The sequence below is a fragment of the Biomphalaria glabrata genome, chromosome 1, assembly GCF_947242115.1.
Source record: "Biomphalaria glabrata chromosome 1, xgBioGlab47.1, whole genome shotgun sequence".
NCBI classification, from domain to species: domain Eukaryota; kingdom Metazoa; phylum Mollusca; class Gastropoda; family Planorbidae; genus Biomphalaria; species Biomphalaria glabrata.
In genome coordinates this window covers 34,003,717-34,016,959 of record NC_074711.1, presented here as the reverse complement: position 1 = coordinate 34,016,959, position 13,243 = coordinate 34,003,717, and the positions used below count along the sequence as shown (strand labels likewise).

The window sequence follows — 13,243 nt, the reverse complement described above, 5'->3', positions numbered from 1 at the left end:
ACTTTAGACAAATGTCCGAATGTCATTGCTATGTAAATAGAATGATTGTGAGCTTTATTTAGATCCGGCTATTATGTTAGTCACATCTGAAAACATTGATAAAAAGTTTCAAGACTTTTCTATTTATAAATAGGTTTTTAAGTGACATAATTGAAAGGGCTTATAACTAGGTCTTATTATACGTTGATATTCATTGAAAGGGCTTACATGGTTATAACCTTTTCAACTGCCATTCAGTTATTAATAACAAAGAGTGCATTATGAACTTGCTCCTTCTTCGCTAGAGCTAGAGCATGGAATGGGTTGCCTGAGTCAGCCAGGAAAACCAATGACTTGGCAGAATTTAAGTAATTGGTTAACATGCATGACTAGATGCATGACGCGTAGGACGTAATTATCTTCTTTTTTTAATTAACGTCTGTTTTTTATAAGATAACTAATTCTAAATGTTTAATTCTCCATAAGTGACCTTGTTTGCCCCATTTACAATATAAATGTATGTTGTAACATCAGATCAGGTTGAGGTTGTGACAGTGTGTTTACGTTCAGGTACTGAAAGATAATGTTCGAACTAAAACTTTCTCTGTATTCTTCTGTTTGTTTATATAGAGGTAATCCGTACATCTCTGATCATACTCTAAAGCCAGCGTGCCCAACTCTTATCGGCCTGAGATCCATATTCATTTTCAACCCATGGGTGAAAATGGTTGAATAACTGTAAAGTCCAATGCAATGTTTCCTGAAGCACTGTGTGGGCAAAGGTTTCCAGGGACTCGATAGGATCGTGTCCGCGAACCGTAAGTTTGACCTCACTAATCTAAACGAATAGGAATTTGAACACCAGAGCACCTGCCCTCGTTTCTTAGAAATAACCCACGTGCACCTCTGTCTAAACAATGCACACCACGTGATCTCTCTAGGCAGGCTCACGCTATAACGCTAGACTTCCGGTGTTTTGTTTGAATAAAGTAATGGCGAATAAATCTAGATTGCCAAAAGAAAGATTTAGAAAGTGAAGGCACTGTCATAGTAGTTTAAAACAAAACAAATTGTTTCTACTAGTCGACCGGCGGTGTAGCATACGCCGTTATTTTGCAGGGTCGGCCTTAGGCCACTGCAACCTATGCGACCGCAATGGGCCCCGCACTTTCATAGGACCCCCGCTAATTCTAGGTGTATAAATTATTAAATTAAACCATTTTATAACTTATAACAGATTTCCCTCGGCCTCCTGTCGATTTACCAGGAACTCCTGGAAATCTCCTGAAATTGCAAAATATACGAAAAAGTCCTGGAAATATTCGGAAATTATTAAAATCTTTTGAAAACTCATACTAATCTCCTGAAATATATATACAAAAAATGTCATTTTGGGGTGTCATTCAATATGGAAAACGACAATCCTACGCGCGATAAAAAAAAACGGCATTAACCCGTAATTTTGAAATGTGGTAAAAGAAGCTTCTTGCGCCTCAAACTAATGAAGAATAATTGAGGTCAACAATTCTAGTAGACAGATTGAAACATTTGGTAATTCTTGCTATTGAGCATGATCTATGTAGGAAACAGAATTACTATGATATACTGTGTGACTTCGCTACACGCAAGGCTCGTAAATTAATTGTGTACGTAGTAAAGAATGAATAAAATGCAAAGACGAATGTATTCTCTAATATAAACTCTTAATTTTCACTTATATTCCGTATCTCTGTCCAAACTGGGCCCCGCGAATTCCGTTTCGCATAGGGCCCCACAATGGTTAAGTCCGGCCCTGATATTTGGTGACGGATGAATACAGAGTAGATTAATTGTTCTCCCCTCCCCCTTTTTTATTTCGCCGCTAAAACTACATGGGGTAAAAATAAAAAAGAGTGATTTTTCCATGACTTCTTGGTCACAACGGTTAAGTCCGGCCCTGCTATTTTGTGACGGGTGAGTACTACTTGTTCTCCTCCCCCTCTTTTTTTTTGTAGGGTAACTCTAGTCTGACTTGCAGAAATAAAAGAGTGATCTTTCCTTTACTTCTTGTAAAAACTCTTGAGCCATGAAGAGAATTATATGTATAGATTGGAAACAAAACAAAATACAAGATCAAGATATAAGTTTAAAATAATGTAAGTTCATTTTAATGGCTTTCATTTTTCCTCTATTATTTAAGGTCAGAATTTATTTCATTATAGTAATATAAATCATAGCATATTACCAAATCTATTTCTCAATTTTCTAAACAAGGGTTAATGGGAACATGCTAGAATTGTATAATATGGAAAATAAATAATTAATCGAAAATTATAGGAGTATAAAGATTTATATAGACTTTCTGTTACATAATAATAAAGAAGACTTTTAGGCTTATGAAGACATATGGAGACTTGATGACAGACAATAGGGGGATATGTTGCTGAGTAGCTTAAACCAATTGGCTTACTAACAAGTATGCTCGCGTTCGAATCCCAACACGAACAGAATTGTGTTTGTTGAGCGCCTTAAGGCATCACGGAAACACCTAGATAACTCTTCCCACCTTAGTTCCACAAAACACAAGCCCTAACCCACTGACAAACTGTTAGCCAGCCAACAAGCCAGCCAGACACACACACACTCACACACACACAAACACACACACACACACACATACACCATTATTTAAAAAATTATTGCAAGGCATTTATATACTTTGAAAGAATGTACAGCCACATATGGGTATCACACTTTTATAAAGACACATATAGGTATCACACTTCTGCCCACATATGCGTAAAACATTTTTATACAGCCACATATGGGAAGTACACTTTTAATGGAGACATGCTTCTATAATAGATGTACACTAGTGGGTACATTATGCTTGTTTGTTTTTACATGTTTCGGATGTTCCTTCAGAGTTGAAGATAGTTTACTTCCTAGTCCAAACCTCCCGCAGGACGACGGGGGATGGGAGCGGGCAGGGTTTGAACCCTCGACCGTCGATAAATCCGAACGACAGTACAGCGCGCAAACCGCACTACCAGGCAGCCATCCCTACCAGGCAGCCATCCGATTTGGAGCAATATAGTATTGAGATATTCCCTTAATATCGAGTTTCTGAATTCACACAATCCGACTGCCTAAAGAATCATGCACTACTACACATTACTACACACTACTACAGACTTGATGATCTGAAATAGAAGACGTCTGACTATATAAAACATGCCGTAGGGAGCTACGACACAGATTTATGTTAGAAACATATTAGAGCCTATCTCTCAATTAATTCAACGCTTCATTTTTTTTGTTTCGGGTGAAAAAAAAGGGGGTGGGGTAAACCGAGGCAACAAAAAGTTGATAAACTTGGCTCCGTGCAATTATGGACACAGAGAAACTGCAAGAGATGACCCTCTCGACGAGACGGAAATATCGCATTCATCACTGTCTGAAAAACACTCGATAACTCCTCGTGGACAGCGACATCGTTGACCCATATAGAGAGCCCCACGTTCTACGTTTTATTCCAACAATATTTTATCAAGTTTTGAAACATTTTGTTAAGCTTCAGTTCTGACCATTTGGATGTTTTGACTGGCTTTTGACGCCTCATCTTAAAAGTGATGACCATCCGTTGATGTCTCATGTCGGAAGTGCTGGCCATGTAGCTTCATCTTGCAGTGCTGGTTAAACTTTGATTATTAATGTTAGAAGCGATGGCCAACCGTTGAGTCTTTATGTTTTAAGTGCTGCTCAGTCAAAGACTTTTCAATTCCAGAAATGTCACAGATTGAAACTATTGATCTTTTAAAACAATTTTGGACATTATCTTTTAGCTAATTACTTTAAGAAACTTCAGATAGATCTTCAAATGTATGTAGGTAATTTACAGAAGTATGCCCATTGCTTAATGAGATATATTAGGTAACTAAAACCACTATTGGGCCAATACATTGTTACATTAGTTATTAAAACGTGAATGGTAAGTTAATATAAAAAAAGTGTGCACAGTGGCGTCACACTGCCTAGAAACGCCCATGACGAGGATAAAGCTAGACTTGAACACAAGGTCTCAACATGAACCAAGCTAGACTTGAACACAAGGTCTCAACATGAACCAAGCTAGACTTGAACACATCAACTCAACATGAACCAAGCTAGACTTGAACACATCAACTCAACATGAACCAAGCTAGACTTGAACACATCAACTCAACATGAACCAAGCTAGACTTGAACACATCAACTCAACATGAACCAAGCTAGACTTGAACACATCAACTCAACATGAACCAAGCTAGACTTGAACACATCAACTCAACATGAACCAAGCTAGACTTGAACACATCAACTCAACATGAACCAAGCTAGACTTGAACACATCAACTCAACATGAACCAAGCTAGACTTGAACACATCAACTCAACATGAACCAAGCTAGACTTGAACACATCAACTCAACATGAACCAAGCTAGACTTGAACACATCAACTCAACATGAACCAAGCTAGACTTGAACACATCAACTCAACATGAACCAAGCTAGACTTGAACACATCAACTCAACATGAACCAAGCTAGACTTGAACACATCAACTCAACATGAACCAAGCTAGACTTGAACACAAGGTCTCAACATGAACCAAGCTAGACTTGAACACAAGGTCTTAACATGAACCAAGCTAGACTTGAACACAAGGTCTCAACATGAACCAAGCTAGACTTGAACACAAGGTCTCAACATGAACCAAGCTAGACTTGAACACAAGGTCTCAACATGAACCAAGTTGGACTTGAACACAAGGTCTCAACATGAACCAAGTTAGATGCTAAAACTATAAAAGATGAAATGAACTGAAATAAATTATGTCTTACAGTGTCACTCAAAACATGAAGATTATAGTTTGAGAATAGAACAGGAGTAGATAATTACAGTGTGAGTCTGTCACTGACATGAATTACAATTAACTTTCTCCTGTGTACGGCTAGGCGCTCGATTCTGTTCAGTAAATATTTGTTCGAGTTGAGGTCAAATAGATCTGTCCATCAACTGAAGGAACATCTTACCTGTAGAGTTCTTTTTATTGACCTACTCAAGGTATAAGCAGACGTCTACAAATTAATATATATATTTAAAACCAAGACTCGTGTAAAAGCATTTCCATAGATACATAACACTATAATAGTACCCTAGATAAGATACTATAAAATTGCCAAAGATTATTGTCCCAAGGTAGAACTATCGAATTAGAAAACTGTAGCGCCTTTCATCCCAAATATAGGAATAGTGATATTAAGAAAAGAAATCATGAGTCTATACTTTAACGAATCAACACTCTGGCTGAACTAAGAGGAGGAACTTCTCAATACTTTGAAGACACGGTATCTGAGCCGCTTCGGTCATGCAAGAGACGAATGATTGTCAAAAATCATCATTCAAGGTCCAGTAAATAGAGCATTAACAAAGGTCGTCCAAGGAAAAGCTGGTTGGACAACGTGAGCCAATGGACCAGACTCTCTCTCTCTCTTGATAAATAGTTAAGGACAGCTTCTGGCCGGGAAGAGATTTGGTGAATCGAACCGTCAAGGGCATGGCGATTATTAGTGAATGTAACACCAACATTTGTTACGTAGGAAGAAGGAGAAGCAACGTAGCAGTGAACACTATATGAACAGTTCTTCCCACGCAAGCAGATTTTTTTTTATCTTTCAAAACAAGTTTATAGTTCACCCCCAGCACAAAAATGTATTGCGCCTAATAGTCACAAGGCTTTCTCATTATTTTTAATATTCAAACAAAACAAGTCCAGATTTATTTATTTTTAGATTTTCGTTCTGTGTTAAAACCAAAACTGCCATGTTGATCTGTACGTTTCAGTCGTCAGCCATTTTCAACAGACACGAGAAGTTGCTGTGAAAATGTCAACTCACAGGATAATGTTGTTTATTAGTTTGATTTTTTAAAATCTGGAGCTTCTTATGTCTGTGTCACATGTCGAGAAGATTTCGTTTCAATTGCTTTTACCGTAATTAGTTTTCAACATTATCCATTGAAAGAAACATGAAGACCTCCAATAATATGGCATGAAATTGTTGGCAGATTGAGGAAGACAGAACATCGTCTGAATTGGCAGCGGACAGAAAGAAAAGACAATTATCTGAATAGGTAGATGGCTTGGGTGAATCTATTGTGCTTTGGAGAACTGAATTACTGTACACGTGTTAGCGAGCTAAGTATTTAAACATCCCGGTAGCATTATCATACTGATGTCTTCATGGATATTGTTTTTTTTTTATTCAGACTTACTTAGACTTAGACTTAGGTCCTCCCGCGCCGTTCGGCGCATTGGGCGGCAAGCTGTCTCCATAATGATCTGTCACTGGCAATGTCTGAAGCCTCCTCCCACCTGGTGTCCACTGTTCTGAGGTCCTCCATGAAGGTGTGTCGCCAGGTAATACGAGGACGTCCCTGTTTGCGCTTTACTTGTTTTGGCTTCCATGTTATCGCAACTCTTGGTGAGCGTAATTCATTTTGACGTAGAACATGTCCCGCAAACCTCATGCAACGCTCAGTCACAACCTCACTAAGTGTTCGACTCCCAGTTCGGCATAGGATTTCCTTTTTTGAGATCCGATCTGTGTAACTGACTCCCAAAATCCGTCTCAGCCATCTTTGTTGAGCCACATTTAGTCTTTTCTCAATTTTGACAGATGACTTCCACGTCTCACATGCATATGTAGCAGTTGGAATGACGATTGTGTTGAGAAGGTGTATTTTTGTCTCGAGTCCAATGGCTTGGCTAGTCCAAATAGGCTGCAGCCTTTGGAAAATGCTCCCTGCCTTTCCTATTCGGCATGCTACATCATGGTAAGCATCTCCATCATTTGTTATGATGCTGCCAAGGTACGTGAACTTGTCCAGCTCTTCAAGCTTTGACTCGCCAAGTCTGACGGGGACACCCTTTGCCTTATATCCCACTCGCATAATTTTAGTCTTATCCAAGTTTATGCGGAGGCCAATTTTGGGTGCCTCTCTGTCTAGGCTCTCCGTCATTTCTTGAATGCATTTATTTGTAGCCCCGAGTAGTGCAACATCATCAGCAAGGTCCAAGTCCGTCAATCGGAGTTGTTCATGCCATGGAATACCAAAGGCAGTCTGGTTCATCGCTCTCCTCATTATGTAGTCGATGGCTAGGAGGACTACATTGAAATTCTTTTTTAGCTAATATCTATTTTTTAGGGTTTGCATATTCTATTTTTAATTTTAAATGTTCCATTTATAGAAGTCTGACGTACCAGCAATAAAAAATCTATGATGACGTATTTTACTTAATAACAACAAACAACACCCTTCAGTAGATTTGATTGCGAATGTTGTCCTGGAAAAGGAATCCCCTCCCCACACCAGAGCGCTAAACATATTCAGCCTCCACACATGACCTATGACTCCCTACAATGATCTTTCGTGACAAGCAACTTTAAAAAGCCAGTTCACCATCTGAGGCCGGGTCAGTATTTCATAGTCTGCAGTCTTTAAAGGGGTCTCTGGTATCAGATTAGGACAAATCGATCAAAAGGAATAATAAAGGAGTAATTATATTGTAAGGGATAAACCATAAAGTGTAAATGGTTCCCATATATTCCCTAGTGAATCTGAGCATCTGTTTGTGTAGTGCACTTAAAAGAATTCTAAGTAAGTTCTGTATGTAAATAGCAAAGAGGCAAATTGTTTTATAGGTTGCCCCGAATCTTCTCTCTCTCTCTCTCTCTCTCTCTCTCTCTCTCTCTCTCTCTTTCTCTCTCTCTCTCTCTCTCTCATTTGTTTACTAAAAGTTCTCTAAATCTACTTTACAAAAACTATCGCGTAATTAGTTTTAGTCATGTACACAACCATTTCGTTTCAAATTCACCAATGGACGAGAAATATATTCGTGGAGCCACTATGGATCTTCTCATAACCTGGGTATTAACTGATGTGTCCAAAGAAAAGGGATATGCCAATATTGTTTGGGATCAGCTGCATCGCAAGCGCTGCCAGGGTGGAGCACTCTGCTGCAGACTGCCTAAGAGTCTACTGGTTCTGATTTTTCCTCAGGGTTGACTTCCAAGGTCTTTTCCATGTATGAAGAAGAGGTTTGAATTCAGAGTTAGCCTTCTCCTAAGTAGGTAGCCAATCTATGCTAAAGAGGCCCCCTACTTCCCATAGCTTACTGGTTTAGTCGCCAGTTACTCGCTTTCGGCCCTTATCTTGTTAATGAGAATGGTTCTGCCGTACTTAGTATCCGAGCCACTTGTGAAGGCCGGGAGTTGGACTGGGTGTCAGAGGCTTTTGAGACACATGCCATTAGAAAGCATCATATAGGTAGTGGAGTGATTAGATTCATTACCAGTTCCAAGAATAAAATCCTTACTGAAATATTCCAAATTAGATACATGTTATTTTTATCGTTGTACCCTTAAAAAGCCATAAGGAAGAGCTTATAGGCAAGTGACTGCATTTGTATTGCTTGCTTTTTATAAGCATTCTAGGAATAGATCTTATCAAAACTAACACAAGATTACAAAGGGAGTTTGTGTTATCACACAAACTCAGCGGTGACCCCCATCAAATTCACCAATGGACGAGCAATATATGCAAGCCATATTCTTGTTTTGATCGTTTAATTTTTTTTTTAACATTTGGCGAATTTTTCAAATAATAGCAAACAGTGCAACACGTCGTCTTTGATAAGACTCTTCTAACTCTTCTGGAATAAGTAGAATAGCGTTAAGTGATCAACTAAGGTCAGCATGGAAACCTCCCGATACAGTGTCGGTGGCACCTAGTGCGGTAGCTCAGGGTGTCACCCCTCCCCCATCAACTTTCTTGAAATATGTTCCAATGAACACTATTGCTAGTTAGTTCTTTTTGTTGTTGTTGTTATTGAACCAATATATCTAGTCTAGATTCTAGTCTAGATTAAGCTATAGATTTAGTTCTGGATCTTTAACCAGAGTCTATTTAGTGTAGACCTAAACCTAGTCTAGATCTAGCTTCTAGACCTAGTTTAGATCAAGAGTCTAGATCCAGATGTAAACTAGATCTAGAACTAGTCTGAAGAAGCAAAGACTTTTCAATCAGTATTTCATTCAATGAGCTAGTCAATAAATGGAAAATATATTTTATAAAAATGCATTCATACTTTTTCCATTGTGACCTTTGATGTAATTTTTTGTACCAATGCACAAATCTATGAATGAAGCTTGAGTTATTAATGAAGCTAATTATTAACCTTTTCAAAAACTTACCTCTTTTGAAAAATCTACTTGCATATATTATTTTAAAAATTAGATGGTTCACTTTCGGAAAAGAAAAAAAGTAGCCTTTGCATCAGAACTTTAATGATCTAAAATATCATGATGTTCGATTTTCATTTTCACTTCTAGTTTCTGAGATCTAAACGGGACGGATGGATAGACGGACAGACAGGCCACACAAAACTAATAGTGTCTTTTCCCCTTTCCGGGGCCGCTAAATATTGATTGATTCTGAAAGTACGCTTATACTCATTGCCATTTTTTCAGAGTGTCTTTGAAAATAATGGTGAAAAAAAGTCTATTGCTGCTATTTTCTAGACAGGGCGATGACAGCCCCCAACTGACATCCACCACAGAAATTGTTTGTCAGACTCGGAATATAAATCACTTAAAAGCCCTGACGAAACTAATAATTTCCCCTTTTTTTTAATGTTGGTATTACTAATGCAATGTCCCAGACGGATCCACGGGCAGAGATGACATGGTGAGGCAATATAAAAAAAAAACAACTGTATAACTTTTAGAATCAAAATAGTTTTTCTTAAAACAAAATATAAAAGTGAGTACAATGTTAAGAGTGAGTGCTTTGAGTAGACTCTTATATATCATTACTGGAAAACAAAGGTGAAGAGGTCTAGAAGATTGGTAAATGTTTCAACAATGCCAAGCTGTCTAGAGTTAATTGTATAATAGCTTCTAAACGGTTTTATTGATTTTTTTTCAACAGTGCGGATAGAAGTGTATGCTTAACATGTTGATCTCAGCGTAGGTGGCAACCAATGATTGTCTGGGGGTGGTAGAGCGGTTCAACAGGAAATATTTTGCTTCAAGATGTAGTTCAAAGATATTGCCAGGTTTGTACAATCGGTAGTTTGATAGTCAACCTTAAAACATTGGGGATTAAGAGCAATGTAAACGCAAGAGAGATTGAGACAGACACTCTGATAGAAAGAGAGATTGAGACAGACAATCTGATAGAAAGAGAGACAGATAGTCAGAAGGATAAATGAAAACACAGAAATAGAAAGATTTCTAGAGAGAGAAATAGACGGAAAAACATAGAAACATAGACTAAAAGAGGGACTAAGACTAAGAGACAGTCACAGAGAGAGAGAGACAGACAGACAGACAGAGAAGAAGTAGGCACTAAACAACAGAAAATAGTCTATGTTTACGTAAGATGTAAGAAATGGTTCATATCGGTTGTTTTGAAAGAATGACTGATCCAGTGTCATGTTGACATGATGGATATTGTAGGACAGCCCAAAAAAATAGCATGAAGCTAAATGTGGACAAAAGTATCGATGTGAGAGAGAGAGAGAGAGAGAGAGACAGAGACAGAGACAGAGACAGAGACAGAGACAGAAAGAGAGACAGAGAGACAAAGAGAACATAGCAAGACGTGTGTGTGTGTGTGTTAATTTGTTCAGAAATTTTTTTTCTTTGAAGATTTAGAATACTTTTATTTTATTTGGCTGTTTCCAGATAAATAGGGCAATTATAAACGACTTCTAGTTTCCTAGTTTATATTAAATCACTCCGTCTGTCTGTCTGTCTGTCTGGTCAAAGTCTTTGACATGTTATTTCTCCCACCTCTTATTATCAAATCAAGTTGAAAATCTGTTCAATTATTTATTGTCGATGTCAACAAAAGAATCAATTTAAAAAAAGTAAACAATCAGCCAATCAATTAGTCATAATTAATTAATTTAGTTTTTTATGAAAAATGTACTAAGTTACCGAGGATATGCCTTGCAATTATAAGAGATATGGCAGCGATACAACAGATGGAATGGAGCATGCTATATACCCGATGAGTAAAAGTCGCAATACCAGGAGAGTAACCTGCGCAAATGTGTATAGTTATGACTGATTCAAAATATTCGATGCCATTTCTCTCAATATAAGCCAGGTTTTTTAAAAGTATTATTTACAAAACCTATATTCAACTTGTATCTTCTTGGAACCTGGAAAAGGATCTTGTAAACGGGTCAAACGAATTTCCTAGAAAGTTAACAGTTGATGTACATCGTCGAGAAAATAATTCCTAGCACTAGGACAACTCTAACTCTAGTTTGACCGCTAAAATTGTTTAAAGTAAAAAAAGAAAAAAAAATATTTGGCTAGAGAAGGATAAAATATTTATCTAGAACGGACTATACATTTTCAGGTATTTCCGCATTCATTCCAGATTTGAATACACTACTGTTCAGGAAAATTGTGCGCATCTAATCTTGAACTAAAGACCTATCATTGGAATATACAAATTCGCTAAACCAAAAATAGATATTTCTCGGGGGTGGGCTGGGTGATGGTGCTGTGTAAAAAAAATCCATTTCTTTTTAAATCTAACACATTTATTAGTTAATATGAGAAAACCAATCGGTCTGCAAGTTCTATACATGAGGTATTGTCTTTTTGTTTTTAAAGTATTTTACAATACATCTATTCAAGTCACAACTTCATGGAGGAACGTGGACGCTGATCTCAGAAAACGGCTCTAACTATTTTCCTATAAATGTAACAGCAGATGTATAGCGCTGAGAGAAGAGTTACTTGCTTGTTGGCCACACTGGACAAACTTTAGTTTGACCGTTCTCATTTTGTAAGTAAAAATTGAACTAAATTTAAATTTGGCTATAAATCGGAGGGAAAAAAACATAGCGTAGTCAGCCGTAGTGTACACAAGTGATACCCGGTTTGAGCTAAACATTGTTTAAAATGAAAAGTATCAAGCTTATATTAAAATTAAATCTTTCATTTTGTTTGAGTTACCCGATTGATCAAATTCAACAAAATGAAGAGTTTTGTTGATTCCAAATTTGTTTTGTTTTCATTAGATTTGGGGTTGGTTATCAGCATATACATTTTTTAAAGAAAATTTTGGAATGAATAAGTGATTTACACTTTTTTGTTTCTTTATGTTCGATGCCATCTTGTGTGTTCGTATTTGTTTCATTACATTTACTGGAGAACTATCGTTTCATCATGACCCTCATCGTACTTCATCTTTATAATAGAGCATTTGTGTCCTGGCGTCTCACACACAATCTTTGGTAGAAAATACGAAAAACATGCATATATGTGACCCTGCCGGACCAAGTAAAACAAAGGACGTTTGGGCCACGAGGCCTTCATCAGCTACAAAACAAACAAAAAATAAAAAACAATTAACACAAAATAGTCTTAAGTGAACTTATCTGTCCGATGTTGTTCTCTATCGAGGCAGAAAAGAAATGAGCTACGCTGGTGTAAAAGCGCGGGAAAACGGAAGGGGGCGGAGATGTCAGGCAAAGATGAATGGGAAAAGGGGGGTACCGTAGTGTTAGTGCCCATCGTGTATTAAATAAAAGTGTGCTGGTTGTTGATCCCGTTAGGTTGGAGGGTGCCTGACATGTAAATAAGTTTGTTTTCGATCTGCAGACGGGTATTTTAGACAAAGCCTTATCGCGAGTGGAGAATCTTAAAAGAGAACAAGCTTTCAAGAAAAAAACGATATCTAGCAATGATGAGAGGCCCAAATTGATATTAACCTACCACCCTCACAATTTGAAAGCAAAAAACATCTTTCTCAAAAACCTGAACATTCTCCAAGCCGATGAACATACTCGCGACGTCTTTTCATCCCCACCTCTTGTAGTATTCAGGCGAGACCAAAACCTACAAGACATATTAGTACACACTAAACTCCACAACATTTCAAGTGAACCTGGCACTTGGCCATGTAAGCGACGTAATTGTCAGACCTGCAAACACACACTCGCCACCCCCACCGTCACCTGTCCTAAAATGACCATCAAGATCAGTGGCAAATTTAACTGTAATAGTAGAGGAGTCATATATGCTATAATATGCTCAAGGTGTCAGATGGTTTATATTGGAAACACAGGCAGGACCTTAAAAACACGATTCCAAGAACACCTTAGAGACATCCGTAACTTTGCAACTAAACCCGTCTCTATCCATTTTAATAACCCAC

At 37.8% G+C, this 13,243-nt stretch overlaps 1 protein-coding gene across 1 annotated transcript in view; it reads right to left on the bottom strand.

The window, feature by feature from the left end:
- Positions 1-13,243, bottom strand: part of LOC106078782 (G-protein coupled receptor daf-37-like) — a 171,519-nt gene that overhangs the window by 96,090 nt on the left and 62,186 nt on the right. The gene's annotated exons all lie outside the window — the stretch shown is intronic.